The following is a 13,175-nucleotide window of genomic DNA, read 5'->3' on the forward strand; positions in this document are numbered from 1 at the left end:
CAGGTTTCACAATACAGTTCTATTTATTTACGTCCCTGAAATCAAGCCTATGCCTTCAGCTCTACTATCTTAGAAAGGCTATGATGGCAGATATCTTAAACATTCTCCTTTTACTGTCTAGCTCTTAATTGCTATAAAATTCTCCATGGTGATGCAAGCTGTAGTTACACGTACACATAACTGGACTCTTATAAGAAGATCAAACAGAACGAGAGAGAAGTCTGGTGCTTCCCTAATCGCAGTTTTAATTTGTCTTCTATCAATATTATTCTTCTTTGTAACAAGCTCATTTGGGGATGAAACACTTATACTGGAGTTATTCCCACCTGATTGAAGAATTATCACAAGCACGTGGAGCCTTCTAGAAAATAAATGATCCTGGCTCTGTGCAGAAGTGGGCATATGGAAATAGCCCTTATTTTCTTTGTTTTCACTATAAGCTGCTGGACAAACCGTAGAGTTCATTTATTCAAATATTTTTTTGAATGCTTGCTTTGTAAAGAGTTCTGTTTTAGATAAGGGGAAGTGAGGATATGAAAACTGCTTGAACTCTTTCCATGCAGCTGCAGAGTTCCATAAGAAGAAGAATTAAGTGCAAAATTTTTCTAATATGGGGTAGAGAATGTCAAGAACCTAACAGACTTATAGGAGGGAAAGTACTTCCGGCTGACGAGGAGGGGGGCTATTCTCAAGGAGTAACTGGCATTTGCGAACTTCATTTTGTCTTGGAATGTTAACTATAAATTATTCTAACCTCATCTTGTTATTGTGAATAAAATATAATTAAATAACTAAACAGGTAATGAAAATTCTACTCTATAAGGTGGCAATCAATGCTCATCAGAAAATGGCCTCGTCCTATCTTGCCCATCTACCTCTCATTTGCATCAGATGAACCCAGAGAGCTTCCCACAGCCAGACGGTCAAGATGAAAGTGAGTCACTAGCGTGGAAACCTCCTTTGATCTAAGGCAATGGTTCTCAAATGCAGGGGTTATTTTTTCCTTGCCCCAGGGGAAACTTGGCATCGTCTGGAGGCATTCTTGGTCCTCATAACTTGGTGGGGGGCAGGTGGGAGAATGTGTATGCTATTGGCATTGGGTGAGTAGAGGTTGGGGGATGCTACTAAACTTCCTACAGTGTACAGGACACAGCACCCACAGCAAAGAATGACCTGGCTCAAATGCCAACAGTACCAAGGTTGAGAAACCCTGATCTAAGGGCCAAAGACATTCTGTGCACACAGAGGACTGCGGTTTTGAGAGGAAAAAAAATAGCTTCATGATTGCAACCTGCTTATGAACAACGCTATCACTCCTGTCAGGAGTACTCAGGCTAGTATAACCCAAAAGATTATCCAGCCAGAAAAACATTTTAATTAGGAATTTCCTCTTTAGTAAGTTAGCTCTTTATGTAAGCTTTTAAAATTTACACCAGACAGTAAAAAATGGACCCAAAATACAGTTCTTTGCACTGGTAAGATGGGTATGAATGTTGTTGAGCGTATAATTTAATTGCTTTTCAAAAAGTTGACATGAATGTAAACATTCGAAGGTTAAGTTATTGAACGTTCCTACTTCATTTCACTCTGCTGCTGGATTTATTCAAGAGCAACAGAAGTCACGCCAGAAATGAGCCCTCCTATTTTCTAGAAATAAGGTAATCCACTGAAGCAAAGTTCTTAATCCTGGCTATACAATACCATCACCTGGGAGTCTTTAAAGCTCTCCATGCCCAGATGCCACCCTAGACCAATTAAGTTAGTATCTTTGGGGAGTGGAAAACAAATCAAGACATTGATTTTTTTAAAAAAGACTTCCCAGGTGATTTCAATGTGCAGCTAATTTTGAGAACTGCTCTAGAAGCTCGTTTTTTAGTGTCACCTGTTGACCAGCAGCAGCGGCATCACCTGGAGCTTGTTAGAGATGCAGACTCTCAGGCCTCACCCCAGAATCAGAATATTCAGTAGAGCAGGATCCCCAAGGAATTCACAAGCACACTGAAACTTGAGAAGTGCTGCTCTAAACATATTGCAAAGAGTCAATTTAAAAGATGTACGCATATTGCAATAGGTACCGTCGAAAACAAGGCACACTATTGAGGCATGGGGAAATGGCCCAAAGCTCAAAATAAAATTACTTTTCACTTGTTAGATGTTAATGTTCATCATTATGGTTGCTTATGTTTCTCAGTAAATCTTACCTATTTTATGAAAGCTTTTAATGATATAGAATAATCCTATGTTGCAGTTTTTTTTGGTTTTTTTTTTCTCGTTTTTTTTTGAGGGGGGGTTGTTTGTTTTCTTAAGAGTAGCACTAGCTATTCAGTGGCCTGAGATTATCATTCTGGTACTAGGACCAAATGAGAACCCCAGGCAACACCTTTCCCATAACTGAGAAGGTGGCCTCTCCATCCTGCATGCACATGTGCAAGGAGGAGACAGTATGGAATGCCATCCAGTAGAATCCATGGCTGGCTGAAGAGTGGCACCTTAGTTAACAGCACTGAACTGTGCTCGCATGTATCGTGGTAAAACAATTGTTCTAATTAGCCATCAACTTTATTCTAGGAAGCACAAAATGCTTCAAATTAAAGTGCTTCAGCAGTGATATTTTCCTAGGGAATTTTAGGAGGTTTGTTAAATGCCGTACCGCCAATTCCTGGCTGCCAGACCTTAGTTGCCTTAATTCATCATTGAATCATTGAATGTTCTTTCACACTTCCTGTCTTTTAGGACAGATCGATAAAAGGGAAAAAAAAAAACATAAAAATCTCTGTCATAAAGCCAGCTTGCTTCATCCCAGCCAAGTACCCTGTCAACATGTTTCATTAGAGCACCCTTTTCTGGAATAATTCTGCCATGTGAATTTCTGTCCTCTTAAAAAATATATACCTTCTCTCTGCAAATCATACAAAGAAAGAGGTAAGAGAGAAACATTGTAGTGAAATGAGCTCCTGCCAGGAGTCCAGGTGGCTGAATTCAGATCCTGGCTGGTTCTCTATTTGTTGGGAGATTTGAAGCCATGGTCAAATCACTCTGGGTCTTAGTTTCTTCATCCGTAAAAAGGGTCTAATAAATCCCTTTCTCATGCAAATACTATTAGAAGTAAACAAGATTATGCATGTAACAACAGTGCCTTGCACGCAGCCAATACTCATCAAATATTTTTTCTTTCCTACACCTTTTTTTTTAAAGATTTTATTTATTTATTCATGAGACACACACAGAGAGAGAGAGAGAGAGAGAGAGAGAGAGAGAGGCAGAGACACAGGCAGAGGGAGAAGCAGGTCCCATGCAGGGAGCCCGACGTGGGACTCGATCCAGGGACCCCAGGATCACACCCTGGGCTGAAGGCGGTGCTAAACTGCTGAGCCACCAGGGCTGCCCAACCCTTCACCTGTTTTTAAAAACCCTCAGGAAAATGTTATCAGATACCTTCTAAAAAGCAGAGGCTGTTCATTATTCATCTTTCAAGCTGAGGAGCCTGTCATGCTGTCTGGTACATACTAGGTACCTGAGAAATATTTGTTGAATGAATTACTGGTCTCTACTCAGCTTGTAGCTCAGTGGTCTGAAAGCAGAAAACTTGCCAGCACTAAGTCAACAGAAATGCCATTTCTTATATGGGGCACTGTAGACATAGATAGCTATGTCTTCTTAAGAATCCAGCCCACTGGCATCTCACTTGTAGCCCAACACACAAATCTGTTGGAAAAGGACATGCCAGCTACCTGCAGTAGTATAATTGAGCTCTTTAGGTAAACTTATCTTCTACTGTTCATGTAAAATGTCCTCTGACTCCTCAAAATGATCCTACGTATTATTTTGGTGAATTTAATCGCCCACAGTCTAGTGCACAAAAGACAACTGTATTATTAAAATCCAACCTAATAAATGCAAGCATTTAGGAGAGAAGAGAAAAAAAGGTGTGGCTCCTGCTAAACAGGTGGCAAAAAGCAGGAGGCAAGAGCCTTATGGAGGGAGCTATAATTTGAGCTAAAGATGGAAGACTGAATTGTAATCCAGCAGTCAGACAAAAGTCAAAGAGAACTGCTGGACAGAAAGAATAGGACATATAAAAGCCCAGAGGTATGGACAAGTTTGGGCCACTAAGGGAACAGGGAGTTTCCTGAGTATAAGGTATGTAATGAGAAATGATGGAAAATGAAACTCAAACAGTCTGTTAGGGCTTGATTATAAGGGGCCTGATTATAAGGGGCCTGGTAATCTCTGCCGACAGGATCTGCATTTCTAGCCTAGAGGCAAGCAATCTCTAGTGGATAAGCAGAAAAGTGAATTCAGAACCTTGAACACTGGATCCTATTTCTCCTAATAGAGGGTTTCTTCCCCCAAAAGGCTCCTGCAGACCTGAAGCACTTACTGCTCCCTTATTGCTAAAATCACCCAAAACCTGTGTGCACATAGAGTTTAGGACTCAGCAGGAAGTCTCTGGGCTGAGCACCATGCCTGGTACATAGCAGGCCATCTCTCAGATTTCCTGTGAAATCCCAGCACCTTCTTCAGCATGACACATGACAGCTGCAATGCATTTAAACGGAAGAGTTGACTCTGTCAGGACTCTCCTATGTATTTATTTTGAAGTTTCTCTGTTAGATTTGCCCATGACTAGCACATGCCTATCATACGGTCGATGCTCAGTAAATACTTAATGAAAACTGACAGTGAAGAAACCAATTAAGACCATTAAACACGTTACTTTTCAAACCCTGGGGTATGACTGACTTGTAACAGTTCAGTGGCTCAATACCAGCTCTTTTGAAAAATACAAATTATGTGGGAAAATAAGAAAATATCAGAGTGTACCCTGTTTTGGGAAAGTGCCACTTTGTGAAACTTTTGTTTCTGTTAGACATATTAATGTATGCATATTTGTGTATCCTGGCTGGCAATGAAAAATGTTTCCAGCTTTGGGTCACGACATAAAGTGCTTTCCGCCTGTATCAGGCCAAGCAAATGAGTTCGCCAGAGCTTCTCTGGTCTGAACCTTCGCAAATACACTTAGCAATCAGTAGCAGGGGTCCTTATGTGGTTGCTAGATGGCAGGGACAGGAGGTGGCCCTTGCAGTAACTATTGCACCTCCCCCAAACTCCCTGAGCCGTTTGCTGTAGTCTCACCAGTGTGTGTCTGAACCCTACCTGAGGGCTGCGATACCTGTGGCTCTGTGCGCTCATCATGCAGAAAGTAACCTGTGCCTGCCATGTGAGAGCTGTGTCACCCTCAGTGGGGAGTGATATTGGCTGTATGAGGAGGCACAAACAGAAAGGAGAAAAGGCACCTGCCCAGAACTTAAGTCTATTTTCTACGAAAATATATCTTCTTATAACCCATCAGGTTAACTCTTTGCCTTTGATTGTGACTGTTGCACTGACATCTTTGAAAAGGAAAAGGAGGCAGATTCCCCATTAGATGCCAAGTCCCGTGCGATGTACCTTCATATATTTTATTAACCAGAAACTCAACTGGTAAACAGATCAACAGAGAGCGGTATTATTTTCAAATTGTGCCCGATCTCTGTCTTCTGTGTTTACTGCAATCAATCTTCCCTTTGGGCCTACAGACAAGTTTCTGTCTGAAATCTTAAATCTGGTAACCATAGTAATGACGCAGAGAAGGGGAGATCTTGGAAATGTGCTACAGATACTCCGGGGGGGGGGGACCCCTCATTTTATCTATTATTTTTCCATTTTCTTTCTTCTATTTTTTTCTTCTTTGCAAGAGTTGCTTGCAAAAAGCTAGTCAAAGTGCTAGTGAACCAATGGTTGCAGGGAAGGTAGAAGAGAGGTAGGGCACAGATGATCTGCAAAACTAAATAATAATCCAGAATAATGGAGCATAGATTGTGTTTCTGGTGCACTTTGCTGCTTTGAATATCCTTGGGAGAAGCACTACAAAAGTGCCTCCTGATGGTTCACGGTGCCCATATGCTTCAGTAGTGCTAATTTTAAAACAGAACCTACAGTCCATATTCATTTTAGAAGACCTAGCTTACTGGGATCATTCAGATTCAGAAGGAAATAATGATTGGCTAGAGAAAGCAGGTTTATAGTTGTTCACCTGCAGAAAATGTGTTTGCTCTGCAGCTGTGGAAGATGAAGTGATGGCCCACAGATGTCTCCTCAGGTTATGCCTCACTGCCCCTCTGTCAAAGCCTCCTAATGCTTCTCCAGGTCACACCTGAGTGATCCCATCATGACATTAACCTGTCTCTTCAAAGTTGAGAGGGAGGGATCCAGGACAAAACCAGAGATCCAGTCCTATTGAGTTCTCAGTTCTTGAGTTTTACTGAGCTCCCTCCAGCAGCAGCCAGCTCACCAGATCCCGACAGCCCACAGCATTGCCTCCTCTCCCTCTGAGCTCCTTTCAGCAGACATTGAGCAGTGGGAGGGAAGAGAAGAGATGGCTACTTCAAAGGTTGATATTATTGCTTGTGGCCTCTGAACTTCAAAACTGAATAAAGATAGGACTCCACGAATATGATGTGTTGACCTCCAAAAATAATATCCATTCAGGGCCTAATTCTTTATATAACGTGAGGTTATATGTTACTATTTGGGGGGTTTTATTCTACATTCTATATTTTATATATTCTATTCTTCAAAATTATAACAGTAGCAAGGGACTTGCTGCTTAAATGAAACCCTTAGAAATAGTGAAATGAAATATTTTGCAAGTCAGAGATAACTGAAAGAGAAAAGACACCTAAACCAAACTGTTCCTGTTGGGCTGATTATACTAGAGCAGGGTTTCTCAAAATGGGATCAGAATAACTAGAAACTTCCAGGAGGTCAAGTTTGTCATAGCAGGGCACAGCTTATTGAATACATCTTTTCTGCACCTGGATCAGCACCTTCGATGTGTTTTGCCCTCCTAGACTTCTTACCTTAGCAATTTTCATACATGATCAGAGACAATCACAATTAGTAGGTACAGAAATAGTCATCCAGTTGCTTAACTGACATGTTACATCAATACCTAACATCTCCAACAAATTTTTAAATGCTTGAACATCTCTAGCAACAAGGAATTCACTACCTTCCAAGGTGTTGTGCTCCATGTCCAGTCAGAGGTATTAAAAGTTCTTCCTCATGGTGAGTTGACTTCCATCTTCCTGTAATGTCTACCAATTGTTTCAGATTAGCAACCTGGGAGCCATTGATACAATTGCTCTTCACTCTTTTGAAAACACCTATCATATGAGCCAGGTTTATCTGTTTCCAAGGCCAGCCTCTCTTGTTCCTTCTGTGGTTCCTCAAGTGGTGTGGCTTCAGGGACATTCACCACTCCTGTGCCATACCCTGCCCTCAGGCTATCCTGTTTGTCTCTCTTACCCCTTTTCCTATCCATTGACCCAAACACAACAGTCCATAGGTTGGGATATCCATGAAATTCTCTCTTTCAATAATTTGAGTGAAGAGTACTCTAATTAGATGATAGATGATAGCAAGGACTTGAATTGAAAAGGTCCCATAGGGTTGAAGCTGGGTAGGCCCAGTTGGAATATGTATAAGTAAAGGAAGCTGAAAAGAGAAAAGCAGAAATGGGAGAGAATAATGGCCATGAGAGTTGGAGAATAATCTCATTTCCTGACTTGCTCACTGAAGTTCCTGGGCTGGGGAGCCCTGCTCACACCATCATCAATATCCTCATCATTATTAACAATTATTGAATATATATTACGTACCAGGGTTATAAGCCCTTAATATGCATTATCTCACTGAAACCTTTCAAAAACCCTAAAGGAGGTTGTCATTATATCTCTTTTACTGCAGAGGAGACTGAGTCACACAGAGGACTGAGTGACTTACCCAGCTCCCCACATTGGTTAGGAGCAGGGCCAAGGTTTGAAACCAGGAGTTCTGGATTCAGAACCCAGGCTTCTTTCCTTTACAGGGCACTTCTAGATCCTTGAAGACTCATAAGATTTTCTTACAATATTTATTATAGTCATTTCTTGGAGAAATTCCCCATTTATGTAAGCAACTGTGAAGCAGGTTACTGTCCTTTGTAACAAATCCTCCCTGATTAAAATACAGGAATATTAAAAAATACTAACTCCTAGCCAAAAGGCACAGACCAGTGCCTTTGAGTTGCTGTGTAGTTGCCCTAAAAAAAGTAGGCTCAGTTAAGGAAATGAGGTTGCCTCCTAAAATGGCACACTTGTCTGTACTGTATCTGTAAGTTGTGTGTATCTTCCAGAGGTAGTGCATTTCAGGCTGCTACTACAGAAAGAATGCAATGTCATCTAACTCTTCTCTAGTTACCCCAGCCTAACATTAGCCCTTCCCTAGTATCCTATTGGTCAATCCATTCCTTTACCATAGCACATATCACATTATATTGGAATCCCTGGTCTGTGTCAGTGTTTCCCAACCTCAGCACTACTAAGATTTCAAGCTAGATAATTCATGCCTTGCTGTGGTGGAGTGTCCTGTGGATGTTTAGCAGTAACCTGGCCCCTACCCACTAGCACCATCTTCCCCATTAGAACAACCCAAAATGTCTCCTGACATTGCTGATATCTCCTGGTGGGCAAAATCTCCCTAGGTTGAGAACCACTGGTCCACATGTTCTAAGCCCTCTCTCCCAGCCCCACACTGACTTCAAGGGCAGGACTCTGTCTTTTTCATCCTTATTTCTTTTCAATGTTTGGGACATTATGATGCTTAATAAGTCTTAATTGAATAAAACTATAGTAACTTGCATTAAAATGGTGTTTTGTACTTATAAACCTGGAGTACCTGTATTATCTATATCTGTCTGGGTTTAGTTAGGAAAACAGAGACACTAAGCATACTACCAGAATAAGGGGTTTAATATAGAAATCATGGTTTATATGAATATGAGAGTAACTACAGGAATGAAGGTCTAGAAGGCTATAGTCAGAAGAGATGACTTTAATCTGAAGCTCTGGGCGGAAAAGCGGTGTTCATAGGGAAATCTGAGAAGCTACCATATCCAGCCTGGAAAGTGGGAGCCCACAGAAAGATCTGGAATTCCACTAATGTCTAACAAAGTAGCCTCATCTGACATCCACAGACTCCCAAAAATAACAGCCTCTGCCTCCCTTCCACCTTTGAAATCTCTCAAATTCCTTTCACTGACAAACCTTCCTTTCAGAGTCAAGAAGGGGACTGTGGGAAGTGTAGTTTCTCCTAGCCTTAGGGCAGACTCTTCTACAGGAATGGCAGTGCCATGTAAACAACAGCTAATTCTAACAACAGATATCCTAAGCCACTTTTTGACACCAATTGTGTATGTGCGTGCACACACACACACACACACACACACACAGGAACAGATAATGGTCCAGAGAATTTGGCAGTCATGATCCTCCAAGTTAGAAAACAAGTAAATGGGATTCTGTTGCTACCCTTGTTCTTGTTTTTCATTTGGCAGACAGCTCGTCCTCTGATCACCCGTCCCCTTCAGTCTGCGCTCTGTAGACAGCCTCAATGTTCACTTTGTTTGTACCCTGAGCAGATGGCAAACTATATTAATAATCGAACAGCTCAGACTCCAGATGGAAGATGTTCCCCTTCATGCTTCCTAGAATTTCGGGTGTCTTCTGAGCATTCTCACTAGACCAGAATTGACAGAGATTACTAGGAAAGAAATTCCAGACACAAGGCATCGCTTTGCTCTTGAGGAATCAAAGCATCACAAGCATATTATCAACTTCTAAACTACTCTTTAGGACTACAGCTGACACGAACTGAAACATTTCTGCTTTATAGATATTGAGCCAAAAGTCAAACAATTCCTTTTAAATACTAACTGACAGCCCATTAAAAACATGGTTCTGTAGGTGAGGTGTGGTCCAGAGTGAAGTCTATATTTCACTTTAGAAAATTAGATTCAAAGTATACATTGAAAGGACGTATACTTCAGAGACTACATGGCCCACTATGTCTAAAATATTTACTATCTGGCTCTTCACAGAAAAGGTGTGTTGACACCTGGGCTGGAAGGAGAGCAGTAGGAGTTAAGGTCTGAGAGGTAAAGGGAACATTGCCAGGGCTTGCCTTTTACTGAGTGCGGTGAGAGCCACTGGAGAGTTTTCAATTGATAAAGATCTGACTTGACTCACATTGTAACAGGATCCCTTGAGTTGGGGTATTGAGAATAAACCTTATTGTTGGGAGGGAGGGTGTAGAAGTCAGGGCACCAGGTAGAAGACTATTAGAGTAATTCTAGTGGAAATGATTCTGATGAGCCACCATTGGGTGGCTCAGACCAGCATGCACCATTGAGGGTAGTCCAAAGTGACTACATTCTGGTTTGGAGATGGGGCTGACTGGACTTGCTGGTACTCAATGTGTTATTACACAGCCACACACAGGTGCAAGGGAGGCCAGAAAATGCAGTCTCCCCATGTGCACATGTGTGACCAGCCAAAACAGGGCCTCTTAAGTGAGGCTGATTTTGTAATGTCTGGCAATGTCTGGAGACACTTTTTCATTACCACAACTTGGAAGGAAGGGTGCTACTTCCATCTGGTGGGTAGCAGCCAGGGATGCTGCTAAATATCCTAAAACACACAATGCAGTTCCCTATAACAAATAATTACCTGGTTCTAAATGTTGGTAGTGCTACAGTTAAAAAAAAAAAAAAACTCTGTGCTAAAGGAAAACCACCACTGGAAGAAGAGAGAAAGATTGGTTTTAGTAGATAACTAGGAGTCTTAGCCCAACACCTTCCATGTGTCCGAACTCCTGAAAAGCATTCATAGGCTGTGGCAGGCTCAGCTCTAGAATCCAGCTCATACCACAACTGAATCCTGTCTGTACTTCCTTGCCCACAGATTTCTCCCCATTAGTAGAGGTGAGCTTTGTCCTGCATAAGAGGCCCTGTGGGCTTTTATTTTCACATGGAGACACAAAAATAACATGTGACCCAGACAATGAAGGAAGTTTTGTGTAATGATAGCTAAGTGATGTACAGCACCACAGGGCACACATTCATTTGTTTTAAGAGATTTGTGAAGAAAATGTTCCATTAATTAGAATTTGATGACATAAAACCAATGTTTGGTGATGACCATAGATTTACAGGAATTTTATTCTGTTCACCAAACCCAAATGGACGGCATATGAGCTCAGATACCCTTAATGTTATGCAAATACTCCGTAGTCTTTGCTATGGTAATAACTGATAAGGTCTAATTTATTTGGTGAAATATTTGCATATATCTAATATGTACTGTCTTTTCATTTACCTAGCATGATTATTTTGACTTGCAAATAGATGCATAAATGGAAAAATGTTTCTTTGTAGTCTGGCATATTTGTCTATGCCATTTATTTTCTTTGCAAATGAGTGTACATTGTTTGCTAAGACTGTTAATGAGTTTGATCTAAATTTATGTATTTTCACACTATCTGGGCTGCTCACTAGCTTAACAGTGGACCAAAAATTTGGACAGTGTTTCAAAATAGACCATAAACACCTCAGTGCTTGAGTGGCATTGTTAAGTTTAAATTTGCCCTAATTTTATGTCAATTTAATATGCAGAAATATGCCACATGATAAATAAGCCAGAAAAGCATTTCTTAATATTACAATAGACTTTTTTCTACGATTTAAGAAGTATTTCCTTTATATATATTCAACATACGAAGGTTCAGCCAAGTATTGTTCTGGGTACTGGGGCTATCAAGATATGAGGAACTGGGTCCCTATACTTGAATGTCATCAAGGAGGCTGACATGAAAACAGCTAATATGATGCAGCAGGTTGTTATGGAGGTATGTAGCCAGTGCTACTGAGGAGAAACCCATGGCCCAGGCTCAGGGATCCTGAATGGGATAATGGCAGAGTAGAGTCTTGAAGGATATGCAGGAGCTCACCATGTGAAGAAAGGTGAGGGGTATTCTATGCAAAGGGAACCAGCAACTAAAATCACAGATCATGGAACCTCATGAGAGGATAGGTATAAGGTAGAACATAGGGGACCTTGAATGTCACACAAAGGAGCCTGGGAGTAGTCATTAAGGAGATGAAATTGTTGAAAACTATTAAGTCTGAGAATAGAAACAGTGGGCCATTGGCATTCCCTTAGCCCCAGTATAGCAGAAAACAGGGCTGGCTTCAAAATTTGTGGGGCCTGGTGCAAAATGAAAATGTGGGGTCCTTTTTCAAAAATATGAATTTTAAGATGCCTATAGCAAGGTATGAAACCAAGTTTAGGGACCTTCTGGACCCAGCTTGACTGCAAAATATGCATGCCCATGAAGCCAACCCTAGCAGAAGCTATCAGGGCAAGAGGCAGGGAGAAGACATTAAGACTCTTATTTACATGTTCTCTAGTGTCTGGTTGGGAAGAAAACTCTTGAACATATCAACCAACTAGAGATTAGTCTTAAGGCAACATACTAGCCAGCATTATAGTCCTCTATTCAAACTCAGAACATGGCTAAAAGACTAATTTCCTTATTTTAAAAATGAGGAAATGGGAGAGAAGAAAATCTGAGGGCCTCTCCTAAACCCACAAATTTAGGAGATAGTAAAGATGTGAATTCAACCAAAGTCTTTGAGATTCAGTTCCAGTGTTTTCCTCTGCTCCTCTACATATCAAGGCTATCATGTGTAGTGAGAGGGATAGGGATGGAAGTTCTTTGAGGAATATTGATCCAGAGGCTGCAGAAAGGATTGCAATTGGCAAAGAGAGGGAGATCAGCTAAAGGAGATCACTAACTCCTTCTCTCCCCCAGGGAGCATATCCTTTCAGAGACTTTACTCAGAATCAAGAGGATCATGGCAAGCACAGTTATTGAATAACTGTTACAGGACTAGCACTGTCAGGGAATAGAGCTACAGAGATGACTTTAGCACACTCTTAGGAGCTCACCCTCCAGTGAATGAAGACAATAATGGAAATCAGCTATCAAAATCCAAAGTTCCTGACTATCCATTCCTTAATATAATTGGAAAGCAAAATTTTTAAAATAATAAGGAGGAAAGTTGAGAATTTATTCTAAAAACCAACAAGTAGCTAGAGTCTTTTCCAGATGAGGGCAATCATAGATGATTTGCACATTGCCTTGTACATCTCAGCTATATTAGCACGAATACCTTCACCAATTCTGGAGACTTTAGGCGATTCTGACCACCAATAAACCTTTGTAAATGTCTCAAGGGTTTGTCTTGTATTAGT

The 13,175-nt window shown here is 41.1% G+C and overlaps 2 protein-coding genes across 19 annotated transcripts in view; one reads left to right on the forward strand and one right to left on the reverse strand.

Annotated features, from left to right (window-relative positions):
• FANCB (FA complementation group B) overlaps positions 1-13,175 on the reverse strand; it is a 459,601-nt gene that overhangs the window by 331,323 nt on the left and 115,103 nt on the right. The gene's annotated exons all lie outside the window — the stretch shown is intronic.
• GLRA2 (glycine receptor alpha 2) overlaps positions 1-13,175 on the forward strand; it is a 173,803-nt gene that overhangs the window by 153,003 nt on the left and 7,625 nt on the right. The window lies entirely within an intron of this gene.

Source organism: Canis lupus, chromosome X (assembly GCF_011100685.1).
Source record: "Canis lupus familiaris isolate Mischka breed German Shepherd chromosome X, alternate assembly UU_Cfam_GSD_1.0, whole genome shotgun sequence".
NCBI classification, from domain to species: Eukaryota; Metazoa; Chordata; class Mammalia; order Carnivora; family Canidae; genus Canis; species Canis lupus.